Source organism: Salmo trutta, chromosome 26, assembly GCF_901001165.1.
Source record: "Salmo trutta chromosome 26, fSalTru1.1, whole genome shotgun sequence".
NCBI classification, from domain to species: Eukaryota; Metazoa; Chordata; class Actinopteri; order Salmoniformes; family Salmonidae; genus Salmo; species Salmo trutta.
The window spans coordinates 15062147-15080487 of NC_042982.1; the positions used below are offsets into that span (position 1 = coordinate 15062147).

Below are 18341 nucleotides of genomic sequence, written 5' to 3' on the forward strand. Positions count from 1 at the left end.
ATATAAAAAAATGCTGATGTTATTGTATTGCCCATTTTCACTCTCCTTTCTTAACTTTTATGTCCAACTCTAAACTCTTTTGGATAATCAAATCCATTTAAAAAACGACCTCTTAGAATCATACAACATTAGGCTTTAGCCTGCTTGGTTATGCAGGGCGAACCTTTACAGGAGTTTATTATGTTCTGGGAGAGGGTGGGGGGAGTGAGGTGGGGGCGGTGGATGTGAAGAGATTATGATTAATATGTCTCAGTGGCCGCTATCTGTGACATTGACCTTCTATCCCAGATAATTCCCATTGTTTGATGAAATTGCAGAGCAAATGTGCAGGAAAGACAGGAAAAATCATGTGTAAATAAGGTGGACCTCGCCAGAGATTCCCATAGTCCGCGCTGCTTGAGAACCCAGAAGAGCCCCCTGTCCGCAGCTCATTGATTTCCTGCCTTTCCTCGACTTGTCCATTGTTGGAACCCTTTTTAATTTAGCCATAAATTGGGAAAGCTCAAGCTATGAGCTGTTTTATTTTCTTCCTGTCAGGATGAGGGATTTGTTTTATGATGCATTGTGTATTAAATACAAGTAATCTGGAAAAGTGATTGCCTGGGCCTCTCCGGGTCTGATCGAGGATTCTGATAGCGACCAGAGCTCTTTCTGAAAGGGAGGAAACGTTTGTGGATAAACAAGGGTTGTGCGGTATCACTAGCAGGTCCGACTGACCAGGGTAAATTGGGGTAAATGTAGATTGGACCAGAGGCCGCCAACGGTATCCAGGCCTGTATTTCTCTCCCGAGTCAGGAGATGGCGTTCTCAACTGAACAAACTTTTACAAGGTATTAGTTGCCTTTCAATACGTTCTTTAATGCCAAGCTGAGCAATTCTGATAGGTGTTTTCTTTAGTGGAGAATTTAATAGGGTTTAGATTCATGGATAGCCTAAATTCGAGTTGTAAGCCTTCCATACTGAACAAAGTTCCCAGCCTGTGTGCCTATATCTCCTGAGAAAAGCGCATCAGTCAAGCGCGGAGACGCTGAGTTATTGAGATGGGGGTCATTGCTTTATCGTCCGCAGAATTGCAGCACACAACATCGTCTACATTAAGGCGTTAAATTGCTAGGGGGACATGAAAGATTCAGTTGCATGGACCTGAATATATAATCACCTGAACGACCTACAATACATCTCTTGGATCCACAATAAGACAAGCCGTGGAAGTGAATTTTAAAATACTTGTTCATTTGTTAAAGCCCCATGTATAATGATTTAAAACATAGCTTCATTTATGTTTATTTGAGAAACTCGCCATATAGGCTTGTCCATTCTATTACGGTATATATTAAATAGTTCGGCTTGTTCAGAAGAAACCCTAAGCCTTTGTTTTTATGATTCTAGCACATAAAGTGTGTAATAGCTGTTTATTAACATATTACAAACCAAAAAGCCTGCTCGAGGCTTTTTTCTTTATTTCTCCTATTTTACGCCACTTACCGTTTCATTTTGATTTGGGTGGCACTTCACATCTGCAGCATCCGGATAATGTTTTTGTACATCGACTTAAAATTACTGTGAAATTTCTCAAAGGATTTCATGCTTATTTGTTTGTATTAGTTGTTTGTTTTAGCAACTCAATTACTTGGGGAAATGTTCTCAGTTTAAGTATTGGACAACTGTGAAGAAAAAATCCGTTACCACATTTTCACAGCATTTCCCAATTTATAATGCAATATAGGCTTATGGAAATCAGGGGGAAACTTGAGGCTACTTTGGTTAAACAAAAATATTTACGCTTGAGTTTCACGGGATAACAATGGGCTATTTACAGTGCCTTCGGAACGGATTCACACCCCTTGACTTTTTCCACATGTTCTTGTGTTACAGCCTGAATTTAAAATATATTAAATTGATATTGTATGTCACTGACCTACATACAATATCCCATAATGTCAAAGTGGAATTACGTTTTTAGAAATTTTTACAAATTAATAAAAGATGAAAAGCTGAGATGAGTCAATAAGTATTCAACCCCTTTGTTATGGCAAGACTAAATAAGTTCAGGAGTAAACATTTGCTTAACAAGTCACATAATAAGTTGCATGGACTCACTCTGTGTGCAATAATAGTGTTTAACATAATTTTTGAATGACTACCTCATCTCTGTACCTCACATATACAATTATCTGTAAGGTCCCTCAGTCGAGCAGTGAATTTCAAACACAGATTCAACCACAAAGACCAGGGAGGTTTTCCAATGCTTTGCAAAGAAGGGCACCTATTGGTAGATGTTTAACAGCTGTGATAGGAGAAAACTGTGGATGGATCAACAACATTGTAATCCAACACGACACATCACTGAGTACCACTCTTCATATTTTCAAGCATGGTGGTGGCTGCATCATGTTATGGGTATGCTTGTCATCGGCAAGGACTAGGGAGTTTAGGATAAAAATAAACAGAATAGCGCTAACAGGCAAAATCCTACAGGAAAACCTGGTTCAGTCTGCTTTCCAACAGACACTGGGAGGCAAATGCACCTTTCAGCATAACAATAACCTTAAACACAAGGCAAATATAGACTGGAGTTGCTTACCAAAACGACATTGAATGTTCCTGAGTGGTCTAGTTACAGTTTTGACTTAAATCACCTTGACAATCTATGGCAAAACTTACAAATGCATTAGCGTGTATCTGGTTTAAAAGGGCTTCGTTTGTTTGACTTATTTATCTACACTCAGCTTGTGTATAAGTCAGAGCATTATGGCACCACGAGCCCCGCGGTGGGATTCCTGGGCCGGGTAGGTGCAAACTGACTCCGTGAGTGAGCTACTCCACCGCAATGAGCCAGGCTGCAGAGTCGCTCTAATGGAAACACCGTGTATAAGGTGTACTCCAGCACATCCTCCAGAAGAGGGGAAAAAAGAGAAGAAAAATAAAATATTGCAGCCAAATCCACAATAGTTCCACCATTCATATGGAGAGACCTCCCATTGACACCGGCGAAAAGCTGCATTAAGCCTCCATCATGAGTCTCTACAGGCGGCCCCCCAAGACAATTTATTTTGGTTAAGTGTGGGGCAATGCAATCAAGTGGCAAAAACTCATTTAAAAACTGAAACGAATTTAGGGGTGATATAAATTTTGTTACAACACCCGTGTCACCGTGTTTAATTTTAGGATTTATCAGAATTAGAACAGTTTTATAGTGACTTCACAACTTTATTTTGTCATGGTTATGCTGAATATTTTAGTACATAAACCTATGTGTTCTAATGTCTATAACGTAGCCTAATCGAGAGAGAAAACCATAGCAAATGTAATAGACTATCGGTAAATATATCCAGGTGAGTAAAAATGCACACTGCATAAACCATACTATTGATATACTTTTGAGATTTTAAGCCAGAGCATAAACGGACATCTTTGCATATGGCTACTCAAACCGAACACCCCCACCCCTCACCCTTCCAAAAAGTCCCTGTTTTAGGGGAGTCTCCTCACAGACAAATTACCATTAAAGGAGAGCAGAGGAAATGAAAGGGGAAAAACGTAAATAAAACATTTCCTTGGTCTAGAAGTGGACCCGTTGTGAGCGCGTGTTAATCTCCACCTCGGTAATTTGGTTCTCCGGGAGAAGACAGAAGCCCCGCTGCTGTGCCCTGCACTTCATAAATCACAGCTTTATGTGGACAAGGTCAGCGGCCCCCTGGCTCAGCCCGGCCCCTCCGAGCGACGCAGCGCGCCCGCCATGTTTACCCTCATGCCCGGGGCTCTCAGGACCAGACCAGCTCACTTCTAATTACTTTGGATTATTTTCATTTGCCGGGGTCAGCCAGGCATTCCGGGAGAGGGATGATTTCCTATACATTCTTCGGCCTTTGATGACTGGGCCCTGCGTGTTTCCCGAATTAGTACCCCATCATTTTGACACAGTCTGTTCTGTTTTAGCGCCCCCCATCCCACTCCCGTGACAACTCTATTCTGCAGCGTTGTACAGGACAGGTTCCATCCCCACAAGATGCAGGCGCTTTCTGAGCAGCAGTGGGAGAGAAGCAGAAATATGATGACAGGAAAAATATAGCTGTGAGATGTTAGAAAAAAGTAGAAACAAGCAATGCTTTAACAGCAACAGGGTTCTATGAGGAATGTCCAGCCACACAGTTAAGCTTTACTTTGATATAATGACAATATTGTCAGATATAGGCTATGTGATGCATGAACTCAGATCTATGTTAGTGAATAAAGTATGCATACAAGTGTTTTTAAAGTGTGCGGGAAAGTATCTTTGCCGCACGTTGACGGTTCAATTCCGTTTGATTCCTATTCCAGTGAGATCCGAATCTTCAAGGGACTCTGCGTGTGAATGAGATGTATTGTCTCCTGTAGCTAAAATGAAGTAAATTGCATTGACAGCAGGAATGACTAGACGTGACTGGAGCGTTAAAACAAGGCATTGGGCAAACATGACCACTGGCCTGAGGTACAATGTAGGCTACTATTCACACTGTAGAAGGAGTGGGAGGAGGAGGTAAATGGACAAATCAGAGAGTGTGGCGAGTACTTGAAAACATACACGCAGCTGATTTTTAGAGCTACCTGGCGTGTGCACCTACTCCAAAGAGCTGCCGGAGGAATGCACCGTCGCGGGGTTGGGGTTGGGGTGGGGTGGGGGGTGTTACTGAGGCAGAGAGAGGTCCAGCCGGCTGCTGTAATCACACAGACACTTCCTCCGCAGCGCCTCAACACACAGGCAACACTGTATGTGTATGTAGACCACGGGGTGCGATAAAGTCGCACCGGAGTCAAAGTTAACCTTTTGAAAACATAAATTCCGCGTCGGAGAGCTGGAAAGTAAAACAAGCCTGGCCAGCAAGCCAGCCAATCCCGCCCCACCCCCGGTAATTAGAGCATGTTGTTGGTCGCTGCAGGGTGAACAAATTGTTTTTTAAACGCTCGTAGATATCATCTTTAAAAGGGCCCCTTTATGTAAGGAAAGATGGAATAAACACAGCACTTCAGATCAGAGGAGCGGGTGTCGCACATTCATTACATTTATTGAGCTGTCCGGCCACGTTTGAAGTGGGAGGTCACTTGAGACAGCGACTGCGTGCTTTTCATACACCGTGACCAATTGAAAGGCTAATATTTAATGTTTCCGGGATATGTGAAATAGCCGTAACATATAATGCCTGATGAAACAAGACACTCAAACAACCTTCTCTCCAACCCCATTCCACTCCATCCATCCCACCCTAAAAACTCCCCCTCGTTCAGTGTTTAGGTGAGAGTGATGTCATTTCAGAAAGGTAAACTTGTTAATGACCAGTTTTAACCTGATGGAGACGCAGGTGTTCAGACATAACCATGGCACCACGCACAAACATGTCACCAAAGCGCAGACATGAGCGGGTTGATGGCTTTCAGGCATGCCTTTCCAAACACGGATTTCCATGAATTGACACATTTCTTTAAGCGTTTAATTTTTTCGTGTTAGATCTGTGCCCACCTTTTAATTACAGAAAATACCAAAACCACACATTTAATCCTCTAGAACTTTCCAAGAATCCTAGAAACCAACACATTCTGCCTCCATAACAATACCCAAAACAAAAGTCCGTGCATGCATTTTTGTGGGTGAGCACTTGCCTATATTGTAAGACAAAGTAATGTACTTAGTACTTCCTCATTAGAGTCCAGAGGAAATTGCATCTGCACACAACACCGACTTAACACAAAAAAACGTCAGAAAAAGCCAACAAACTCACTAACCCTCTTCCATGGGACATGGAACAACTCCTATTTAATGCTTCCCTGACTTCCAGTAGCATCAAAGAGGCCCATAAATTAGGACAGGATTATATTTAACCCAGCTCTTTGTGCTGAGTACAGGGCACATGGTGCTGCTCCGCCGTGCTTCTGCCATTCAGATCCAACACTCTCATTATATGTGGCTAAGACACAGCTTCCAGTTGGAATTCACACACAGAGTAAGGCATTCTCTAAAACATCTGATTTCACTGCAGGCCACACAAACATCCTGGGAATCTGAGAAAGATTTGATAAACTATGCACTAGGCTCCCATCTCCTCCCCAACAGTCAAAAGGTGTGTGTGTGTGTGTGATGTGTGGGCATGCAGGTCTACCCTCAACCCTGAGACAATGCAATCACACCCTGGCACATTGCAGCAGTCCGACTTGATTGAGTCATCAGACATGGTGCGTCAATACTCAAGGTTTATTCAATTCCAGACCAATCATTCTGGTGTCATACACTTTGGGTTAATATTGGAACCAGAGGCCGGAGCCGGGGAGAGATAAATCACCTTTTATGATGGGTTGTTATGGTTTTTACCGCGCTGGTTTGTGAGGGACTGATTTGGGGATCAATCACATGTGGTGTCTGCTGGCGAGGCGTGCTTGGGATCGATGGTGGATCTGGGGCCTGCAGTGATGGAGGACTGCTGAACTATGACCAGACCATCCCTCCATCCCTCCCTCCTCTCCCGCCAAAACTGAAGGAGCATGACACCCACCCATATCATCATCATACCCTACCTCTCTCCCCCTCGCTCGCAATTCACTTCTTTATCTGGATGGCACCTCTGAAAATTCCATTGTCACACAACATTTAACAGACAAGAGTCCCAGGCCCAGTAGGAGTGCTGATTTAGGATCAGTTTAGATTTTTAGATCATAATGAAGAATATTATACAAACAAAGGAGACCTGATCCTAGGTCAGTACTCTTTCTCTGATATACTCATAATGAAAGCAACAATGGAGGTGTTTGCTTATGCAGGAACAGATGAGTAACAACCTGGTGGGCTTTCTGGATACAGTACCGTTATGGCCCTATGGGTTAGTTTAACAGTTAAAGACAGAAGGTAATGGTGTGTCAGACTGCACTCAGGGAGACTAGCATCGGGAGGGTATGAGTTATTTAGTGTTTAATTTCCCCTTCAAATCTCTGTTTGCATGTGAAGAGTTGGATCAGAACAAACATACAGTACAGATATGGTTCAGACCCACATATAGTTACTATATGTTACACACACACACACACACACACACACACACACACACAAAGGGACACACTCAACATGTCCCGTAGCTGTCAGACGGCAGCTTCCTCCATGCTGTCAGCGTGGCCCGACTGAAACAAAAGACCCAGGGAGAGAGGCAACATCGTTTCTCAATTAGAGGAAGTTGGTCCTGATTACACCACCCCTGTAGAAGCATTCCAATCCTGTGAACCCACTGCCAGCAGGCCCCAAACCAGCCAGAGAGAGTTTTTTATTTATTTAACTAGGCAAGTCAGTTAAGAACAAATTCTTATTTTCAATGACAGCCTAGGAACACTGGGTTAACTGCCTTGTTCAGGGGCAGAATGGCAGATTTTTACCTTGTCAGCTCAGGGATTCGATCTTGCAACCTTCTGGTTACTAGTCCAACACTCTAACCACTAGGCTACCTGCCACCAATCTTAAAGTACCACCGTGTCCCACCCCCTCTAACCCTCCTCCTCTTCTTTTCTCGCCTCCTCTCCACACGCATGCACACTCACACTCTCGCTCTCTTCTCCTCCCCTTCTCTACTCCCTTCCCTTCATCTCCTCCCTGCCCCTGTCCTCCAGACTCCAGACAGAACAAGTAAAGCCTCCTTTGGCCCTGAGAAGAATAGAAAATTCCACCTTCCTCACACCCTCAGTTCTCTATCCATGACAAATGTGTTCACTCTTGGTGTTTATAAAAAGTGTGGCAGATCATAATCTAGAGCGAGGGCGTATTTACACACTGTGGATATTCTGATAAAAGGCGACGTATTCAATTTCTGTTTGTTTGACAGGGGCACTGTCTTTCTCTCTCACGTTGACAGGAAGACCCCTATCCATTCACCCAGGGGTCTTGACCCTAACAGTATTCTCTCTTGCGGCGCTCAAGAGCTAACACATATTAAGTAAATGAAGAGTCTCTTCAACCCAGGGAGACAAACGAGCTTCTTAAACACAGGAGGAGTGGCGGTTTGATCTTCCATCGCCCGTGTTTATGATGCAATCTAGGCCGGCTCGTATTGATGTTGTAACTAGGATTGTGTACATTCTAGACCGAGATGGCCCCAATGTTTCTAGCCAGGTGCTCAAGCTCTTCACATCTGTTTATGAAAGAGAGAGAGTGTGTGTATGTATGTGTGTGTGTGTGTGTGTGTGTGTGTGTGTGTGTGTGTGTGTGTGTGTGTGTGTGTGTGTGTGTGTGTGTGTGTGTGTGTGTGTGGGAGGGAGGGAGGTTAAGGGGATACTGATGGGATGGGAAGGACTGTGTGTATACATGGTGGTACTTCAAAGCCATCCCGTTACCCGGGCCGACAGTGCAGAGAGTTTACACCCATCCACACCCAGCCAACAGCACTAAACCACAGGTCAGAGTGTCTCCTCTCATTCTTCCCCTCCAGCCAGTGGCCAGGTCTCTCTCTCTCTCTCTCTCTCTCTCTCTCTCTCTCTCTCTCTCTCTCTCTCTCCTTCTCTCTCTCGCCTGCTGTTTATTGTCATCTTGGCCAGAAGAAAAAACCTGACTGTGAGGTGTAAAACACTGAGGGGGGAGGAGGGGAGGGAGGTGAGGCAGCAGAGCCCCCCAGGGTGGGTAGGAATGGGCGTGGGTGGGGGGACCAAGGCTGGCTTGGGGGAGGGGGGATGAAGCTCTGGAGGACCCTAGTGTAATCTTGGTGCTGAATAGACGGGGGCTCCTAATAGAATCCCGTCGTCCGGCTGCCACTGAGAGAAACAAGAGCCGTAATGGATGGGCTCGGCTCTGCCCCCCCCTTCTGCCCTTGTGACCCCTGTGTTGGTCAGAAGTAAGAGCTAAAGAAGCATTGTAGCCCCGGGCCTGATTGAATGGGGAGGAAGGGAGGTGGATGGAGAGGGAGGGTGGAGGGGTGGGGGGGTATAGGGAGCCCAGCCGTGCTGATAGACCAATTTCCCAGTACTGCGAGCAGCTAGGTCTTGATTGATGAGGGCCGGTGCTGGTGAGAGGAGGCCCATCACATACGATCACATAAATACTTATTCAGCTCGAATTCTCTCTGACAAGCCTTGCGACAGCTTTGTGCTGTCACAGATATCATTGGAGGAAAAACGCTCCATTAATCATGCGTAATGAACTTTTCCACTGGTAACCAGTGTGAAAGAACGACCCAATACCAAATCCCAGCATCTTAACTGGGACTGGAGGGGAGCCTTTTAAAAGCAGAGGCAGTTTCCTCCCCCGAGTCGCTCCGTTTGTACAGGAAACGGCTTCATTAGTATCGGTTTAGGCTCTAATGGGCCCGATACAAAGCGTCCTCTCTCTCTCTCTCTCTCTCACCATCCATACAGTGCAATATCCTGTATGTGAGTGTTGGTTCTAATGTGGGTGTTTGAAGTCCAGAGCAGGGCCCATCTGAGCGGCTGCTTGAACTTAACTACCTTCACCCCCTCCCTTTAAGTACACTACTGGAGGCTGGATGCGGAGTGCACAACAAGCACCCTAGTCTCATACACTGGGACCAACACAGCACAGGAAGAGTCCAAACTGGTTTCCAGGTTTCCAAACTGGACCAGGGGCTCATTGTTTACCCCCCCTCCCCACTCCACCTATATCATCTGCATTCCATCCCTCCAGCTGTAATGGGAGGTGACAGGGACACTGGTTGTTTGGGAATAGGACTGAATTCCCACTATGTCCGCTACCTCAGTCAGTCTCCCTGGTAATGTCTCCCACGTTTCCCTTTGTCTAACCAGGAGACTGAGGTGAGAACCTATCAATGCTACTCTTTATCTGGGACAGCTTAGGGAGGGAGACTGCAACTGCAGGTGGGGTCCTGTCTGGTTGGGATAGTGTGTATGTGGGCTTTTGTGTGTGTATGTGTGTGTGTGTGTGTGTGTGTGTGCAGCTAGTTTCACACACTCAGAGTCAGATTCTTTGCTCGTCCTCAGTCACCCTCACACAGTCCTTTCCATTTCCCCTGTTGGGTGACAACATCTCCCTCGTTACAGTGGTGAGACCTGACTGATATGCTGTCTAATGAGCTCTGTTAGGACTCCTGGCACAAATACAATACACATGTGTGGCACAGACCCACATATAGACACCATAGTTGCTGTCCATGTTTAGACACACGCATACACACAAAACACAAACATCTGAGTCAAACATGGTCAAAATGAGAACAAGTCACTCGAAGACTGGGGTTGTACAACAAACCTAACCTCATTTATTAAAAACTATTCTTGTTGTGCTTGTTCTAACATAGTTTGGCCAGTGTAACAGCAAGTAGGGTACTGAACCAATAAGCAACTTAATCAGGAAAGAGCGGTCTCTTAGTCTGGTCCCAGATCTGTTTCAGCTGCCTTGCCAAGTCCTACGGTCATTGTCACGCCACAGCACAAACAGATCTGGGACCAGGCTAAGAGAATGAACCAGACCACACTCCTCTCCCTGTGCCAGGATCTAGTATCCCTTCTTTGGAGGACCACTGGACAACCATGTCACTGGACAACATGTGTTGGTAGTTTCAGCTGTACACCTCAGCAAAAGAGGGGAGAGTTGTGTTGATAAAGGCCTTGGAGTCAAAACGTCAACAATCCCTTTGCCATTGAAGCAGGCCTGTAGCAGCCTGTATTAGCCTGTAGCAGCCGGTATTAGCCTGTAGCAGCCTGTATTAGCCTGTAGCAGCCTGAAGCAGCCTGTAGCAGCCTGTATTAGCCTGTAGCAGCCTGAAGCAGCCTGTAGCAGCCTGTAGCAGCCTGAAGCAGGCTGAAGCAGCCTGTAGCAGCCTGTATTAACCTGTAGCAGCCTGTAGCAGCCTGTAGCAGCCTGTAGCAGCCTGAAGCAGCCTGAAGCAGCCTGTAGCAGTCTGTATTAACCTGTAGCAGCCTGTAGCAGCCTGTAGCAGCCTGTAGCAGCCTGTATTAGCCTGTAGCAGCCTGTAGCAGCCTGTATTAGCCTGTAGCAGCCTGCATTAACCTGTAGCAGCCTGTAGCAGCATGTAGCAGCCTGTAGCAGCCTGTATTAACCTGTAGCAGCCTGTATTAGCCTGTAGCAGCCTGTAGCAGCCTGTATTATCCTGTAGCAGCATGTAGCAGCCTGTAGCAGCCTGTATTAACCTGTAGCAGCCTGTAGCAGCCTGAAGCAGCCTGTAGCAGTCTGTATTAACCTGTATCCAGCCTGTAGCAGCCTGTATTAACCTGTAGCAGCCTGAAGCAGCCTGTAGCAGCCTGTATTAACCTGTAGCAGCCTGTAGCAGCCTGTATTAACCTGTAGCAGCCTGTAGCAGCCTGTAGCAGCCTGAAGCAGCCTGTAGCAGCCTGTAGCAGCCTGAAGCAGCCTGTAGCAGCCTGTAGCAGCCTGTATTAACCTGTAGCAGCCTGTAGCAGCCTGTATTAACCTGTAGCAGCCTGTAGCAGCCTGTAGCAGCCTGTAGCAGCCTGTATTAACCTGTAGCAGCCTGTAGCAGCCTGTAGCAGCCTGTAGCAGCCTGTATTAGCCTGTAGCAGCCTGTATTAACCTGTAGCACCCTGTCGTTCTCCACTAACATCAAGGCGGTGACCCGATCCTGTAGGTTCATGCTCTACAACATTCGCAGAGTATGACCCTGCCTCACACAGGAAGCGGCGCAGGTCCTAGTCCAGGCACTTGTCATCTCCCGTCTGGATTACTGCAACTCGCTGTTGACTGGGCTCCCTGCCTGTGCCATTAAACCCCTACAACTCATCCAGAACGCCGCAGCCCGTCTGGTGTTCAAACTTCTCAAGTTCTCTCACGTCACCCCGCTCCTCCGCTCTCTCCACTGGCTTCCAGTTGAAGCTCGCATCCGCTACAAGTCCATGATGCTTGCCTACGGAACTGTGAGGGGAACGGCACCTCCGTACCTTCAGGCTCTGATCAGGCCCTACACCCAAACAAGGGCACTGCGTTCATCCACCTCTGGCCTGCTCGCCTCCCTACCTCTGAGGAAGCACAGTTCCCGCTCAGCCCAGTCAAAACTGTTCGCTGCTCTGGCACCCCAATGGTGGAACAACCTCCCTCACGACGCCAGGACAGCGGAGTCAATCACCACCTTCCGGAGACACCTGAAACCCCACCTCTTTAAGGAATAACTGGGATAGGATAAAGTAATCCTTCTAACCCCCCCCCCCCTTAAAAGATTTAGATGCACTATTGTAAAGTGGTTGTTCCACTGGATATCATAAGGTGAATGCACCAATTTGTAAGTCGCTCTGGATAAGAGCGTCTGCTAAATGACTTAAATGTAAATGTAAATGTAGCAGCCTGAAGCAGCCTGAAGCAGCCTGTAGCAGCCTGTAGCAGCCTGTATTAGCCTGTAGCAGCCTGTAGCAGCCTGTAGCAGTTCCATTACAATAGCCTGTAGCAGCCTGTAGCAGCCTGTATTAGCCTGTAGCAGCCTGTAGCAGCCTGTATTAGCCTGTAGCAGCCTGTATTAACCTGTAGCAGCCTGTAGCAGCCTGTAGCAGCCTGTAGCAGCCTGTAGCAGCCTGTATTAGCCTGTAGCAGCCTGTATTAGCCTGAAACAGCCTGTAGCAGCATGTAGCAGCCTGTATTAGCCTGTAGCAGCCTGTATTAACCTGTAGCAGCCTGTAGCAGCCTGTATTAGCCTGTAGCAGCCTGTATTAGCCTGTAGCAGCCTGTATTAACCTGTAGCAGCCTGTAGCAGCCTGTTGCAGCCTGAAGCAGCCTGTAGCAGCCTGTATTAGCCTGTAGCAGCCTGTATTAACCTGTAGCAGCCTGTATTAGCCTGTAGCAACCTGTAGCAGCCTGTATTAGCCTGTAGCAGCCTGTATTAGCCTGTAGCAGCCTGTATTAACCTGTAGCAGCCTGTAGCAGCCTGTAGCAGCCTGTAGCAGCCTGAAGCAGCCTGAAGCAGCCTGTAGCAGCCTGTAGCAGCCTGTAGCAGCCTGTAGCAGCCTGAAGCAGCCTGAAGCAGCCTGTAGCAGCCTGTATTAGCCTGTAGCAGCCTGTAGCAGCCTGTAGCAGCCTGTAGCAGCCTGAAGCAGCCTGAAGCAGCCTGTATTAGCCTGTAGCAGCCTGTATTAGCCTGTAGCAGCCTGTAGCAGCCTGTTGCTCTGCCAGGTGGGGTATAGGACCAGACAGCCAGGCCAGGGAGAGGAAAGCCAGTAAACACAGACAGACAGCAGCCCCTGGATAGGAGCACACACACGCACACACACACACACACACACACACACACACACACACACACACACACACACACACACACACACACACACACACACACACACACACACACACACACACACTTAGTAGGACTGGCATGGTATCCTGTCCAGGACTGGCATCCCAACAGTTCCATTACAATAGGCTATATAAAACGGGTGGCTGGACCACACACAGAAGAGGAGAGGAGAAGAAAAGAGGAGTGGAGAGAGAGAGGGAGAGAGGGAGTGAGGGAGAGTGAGAGAGAGAGAGAGAGAGAGATAGGAGAGAGAGAGAGGGAGAAAGGGAGGGAGAGTGAGGAACAAGTACACCCAGTCAGCTCAGCTTGACTTATATGGAGACACAGAGAGAGAGAGGCAACAATAAGCTCTTATGTCAGACAGGCCTATAAGCCCCTCTCCTCTGTGTGTCTGTGTGTGTGTGTGTGTGTGTGTGTGTGTGTGTGTGTGTGTGTGTGTGTGTGTGTGTGTGTGTGTGTGTGTGTGTGTGTGTGTGTGTGTGTGTGTGTGTGTGTGTGTGTGTGTGTGTGTGTGTGTGTCTTCTGCCAAATAAACTACAGCGCTAACTCATAGCTCTGTCCCTCAGGACAGCTGATTGGCTGACAATCTAGACTGTTTCACAGAAACCGATAGTAGGGATTGGAAGAGGTCTGCGGGCCCACTGTGTATAAGTGTCAGATTACAGGCCTGTGTACAACAGCGTTCAGGGCAGAGGACTTGCTTGCTGGGTCGGCTCAGGTGTATGTGTGTTTGTGCGTGTGTGTGTATTCGGGTGTGTTACTGTGTGCATGTGTGTATGTATCTGAGTGGCCTCTGTCATCCCTTCATCCCTTATCAGGCCCAGTGGTGGGCTTCCTATCCCCTCCTGTGGACTAAACACTGGCCTATTTGTGGATGAAACAGCCTCTCCTGCCAGAGACGACACAAGGAGGGCTGGGGACAGGAGGGGAGGGAGGGCACCATGTGTCATCACCACTGTGTGGTACAAGGGAGAGTCTGTCTACCTGTCTGTGTGTGTGAGCCTGGACAGTGACCCCTAGAGGCCTAGACAGGCCAGGCTAAACAAACCTCATACCAGGAACACATGGAGAGAGAGGGGGGGAGGGTGAGAGGGGGGAGGGAGACAGAGGGCGAGAGAGAGAGTAAAAAAGGAGTGAGAGAAAGAGTGGGGGGAGAAGGAGAGAGAGGGGGAGGGGAAAGAGAGAGAGAGAGGGCCCCTGGCAACAAGGCCTGAGTGTTAATCAGAGATTTCCCAGAGTTGCCAGACTCAAGCCCCCAGGGTAGACAGAGAGAAGACTCAAGCCCCCATGGTAGATAGAGAGAAGACTCAAGCCCCCAGGGTAGACAGAGAGAAGACTCAAGCCCCCACGGTAGACAGAGAGAAGACTCAAGCCCCCATGGTAGATAGAGAGAAGACTCAAGCCCCCAGGGTAGACAGAGAGAAGACTCAAGCCCCCAGGGTAGACAGAGAGAAGACTCAAGCCCCCATGGTAGATAGAGAGAAGACTCAAGCCCCCAGGGTAGACAGAGAGAAGACTCAAGCCCCCATGGTAGATAGAGAGAAGACTCATGCCCCCAGGGTAGATAGAGAGAAGACTCAAGCCCCCAGGGTAGACAGAGAGAAGACTCAAGCCCCCATGGTAGATAGAGAGAAGACTCAAGCCCCCAGGGTAGACAGAGAGAAGACTCAAGCCCCCATGGTAGATAGAGAGAAGACTCATGCCCCCAGGGTAGATAGAGAGAAGACTCAAGCCCCCAGGGCAGACAGAGAGAAGACTCAAGCCCCCAGGGTAGATAGAGAGAAGACTCAAGCCCCCAGGGTAGACAGAGAGAAGACTCAAGCCCCCAGGGTAGACAGAGAGAAGACTCAAGCCCCCAGGGTAGACAGAGAGAAGACTCAAGCCCCATGGTAGACAGAGAGAAGACTCAAGCCCCCAGGGTAGACAGAGAGAAGACTCAAGCCCCCAGGGTAGACAGAGAGAAGACTCAAGCCCCCATGGTAGACAGAGAGAAGACTCAAGCCCCCAGGGTAGACAGAGAGAAGACTCAAGCCCCCAGGGTAGACAGGGAGAAGACTCAAGCCCCCATGGTAGATAGAGAGAAGACTCAAGTTCCCAGGGTAGACAGAGAGAAGACTCAAGCCCCCAGGGTAGACAGAGAGAAGACTCAAGCACCCCGGGTAGACAGAGAGAAGACTCAAGCCCCCAGGGTAGATAGAGAGAAGACTCAAGCCCCCATGGTAGACAGAGAGAAGACTCAAGCCCTCAGGGTAGACAGAGAGAAGAGAAACAAATGGGGGGAATAGAAAGACGGGTAGGAAGACAGATGAATGGAGCGAAAGAGGGAGAGAGAAAGGAGAAAGGAGAGCGAGAGAGAGGAGGACGGATAAGCTACATTCCTGTGGTCACAGCTGTAGCACTGCAATCACTAAAATGTAGTGTTGTCTCAACGCCGGCGATTCCTGGACGAGTTACAAAGTCAAATGAAACAGTACAACATGTCTGCTTTCTGAATCAAAGAAGAGACTGGTAATCAATGGGCCTAGGCTTTACACTGCACTACCTTCTTCTATCTCTCTCTCTCCATCATTACCTCTCTCTCGCTCACTCCCTCGTTCTCCGTCTGTCAGTGCTGCGATGGGGTTGGATGGGATGACCCCTCTGTCTTTTTTTATAGGGTGTATATTTGCTCCTCTCTTCACCACTGACCAATCTGGAGGAGCAGTCAGAAGCGGAGGCAATCGATCACAGGGCTGACAGCGGGGCCCTGGCGGGGCCAGCCCTGTTATTTGGCTGCTGTGATGACACACACAAACACAAACACACACACACACACACACACACACACATATATTTGTTTTACTATCCTTGTTGGGATGCACAAAATGATTCCCTTTCAAAATCATATTTTCCCTAACCCTTAACCCTAAATTAACCCTAACCTTAATAAACCAAACCACACACACACACACACACACACACACACACACACACACACACACACACACACACACACACACACACACACACACACACACACACACACACACACACACACACACACACACACACACACACACACACACACACACACTGGCATGGCTGGGGTTTGGTTTGGAGGCGCTCTGACTGTGCCCTCCGAGCATGTGCATAGAAAACAAACTGGATCACTGTCTAGCTGCATGCTAGCTGCATGTTTGGGTCACGTTGAAGTGACCGCTACAGTAGTGGGGGAACTGTTATAGTTGGAGAAGCAATGGTAGCAGTAAATGTTTTCTCTAGAATCTGTATAGTTTCCCAGTAGTGTCCACTCCCCTATGTCTGCCCCAGACAATGGTTCAACATCCTCTGAGAAGAAAAATATCAAATACACTCAATCAAATACACTAAATCTACACTCACCCCACAGAACCTCTCTCTCTCTCTCTCTCTCTCTCTCTCTCTCTCTCTCTCTCTCATTCAGTGGTGGGACTCTTCCCTGGACAGCACATTTTTTCCTGCTTGACCCTCTTCCACTCCACTCCACTCCCCACCCCACTCCTTTCCCCTTCTCCCCATCCCACCCCACCCCTCTCCTCACCCCCCACCAGGGTCGGAGCCCAGCCCAGCAGCCAGCCCTGACTGTGTACTATTGTCCCGCCACTCACAACAGTTTATCATCACTCCGTGGCTATAATTGGAAGCAGAAGTATTTTCTATTAGGACGCGTCAGTGACATAGAAATCTGTCTGTTCTGATATTCTCACCAGCTAATTTATCCCCATCTGCATGACAGAGCAGAGAAGATAGGATAGGAAAGGATGGGAGAGAAGAGGAGAGAGGGAGAAAGAGGAGAGGGGAAGGGAGGGGAAGAGAGGAGAGGAAAGGAGGGGAGAGGTGAGAGGGGTGGGGAGGAGAGGGGAAGGGAAGGGAGGGGAGGGGAAGAGAGGAGAGGAAAGGAGGGGAGACGAGAGAGGGGTGGGGAGGAGAGGAGAAGGGAAGGGAGGGGAACAGAGGAGAGGAAAGGAGGGGAGAGGAGAGAGGGGTGGGGAGGAGAGGGGAAGGGAGGGGAGAGGGGTGGGGAGGAGAGGGGAAGGGAGTAGAAGAGAGGAGAGTAAAGGAGGGGAGAGGAGAGAGGGGTGGGGAGGAGAGGGGAAGGGAGGGGAGAGGAGAGAGGGGTGGGGAGGAGAGGGGAAGGGAAGGGAGGGAAGAGAGGAGAGGAAAGGAGGGGAGAGAGGAGAGAGGGGTGGGGGGAGAGGAGAGGGGAAGGGAGGGGAAGAGAGGAGAGGAATGGAGGGGAGAGGAGAGAGGGGTGGGGAGGAGAGGGGAAGGGAGGGGAGAGGAGAGAGGGGTGGGGGAGAGGAGAGGGGAAGGGAGGGGAAGAGAGGAGAGGAATGGAGGGAGAGGAGAGAGGGGTGGGGAGGAGAGGGGAAGGGAGGGGAAGAGAGGAGAGGAATGGAGGGAGAGGAGAGAGGGGTGGGGAGGAGAGGGGAAGGGAGGGGAAGAGAGGAGAGGAATAGAGGGAGAGGAGAGAGGGGTGGGGAGGAGAGCGCTGACAACTGGCACAGATATCAAACACAGACAGATAGAGCTACATCCAAAAGGAAACAGACAACACCAAATGCACATGAACTGACCCAGTGGAAGACCCAGGACAATAGTACACACACAAATCAATTCTACAATACAACTGACACCATATTACAAACAGAGCCAGTAACATACAGAGACAACATTGTAAACACAGACATGATAGAATAAATATCCACTATCAAACAATATTAAATATTATATACATTCACAAACACATTCACACAGAATATTACAAATGAATTGACTAATCACATGGTCATGCACACACACACACACACACACACACACACACACACAGCCTAACACTTGAGGCATATGTCGATGAGAGCTTGTGGTGGGAATGGTTAAAACAAGCCCAGTGTGTGTGTGTGTGCATGCATGCGTTCTTGTGTGTGTGTGTGTATTTGTGAACGCATCTGCCCATCGAACAAAAGTTGCACACTTCATTAACGGTGTGTCCATGAGAAGGAAAGAATGTTCCACATGGAATCCCTCCTGATCTCTGTGGCAAGCTACTGCCAGGCCAGAGCAGAGGCCCACAACCCTGCTTCCTTT

At 48.3% G+C, this 18341-nt stretch overlaps 1 protein-coding gene across 14 annotated transcripts in view; it reads right to left on the minus strand.

Annotated features, from left to right (window-relative positions):
• The window catches only part of LOC115163229 (histone-lysine N-methyltransferase MECOM), a 189881-nt gene that overhangs the window by 37481 nt on the left and 134059 nt on the right, over positions 1–18341 (minus strand). The gene's annotated exons all lie outside the window — the stretch shown is intronic.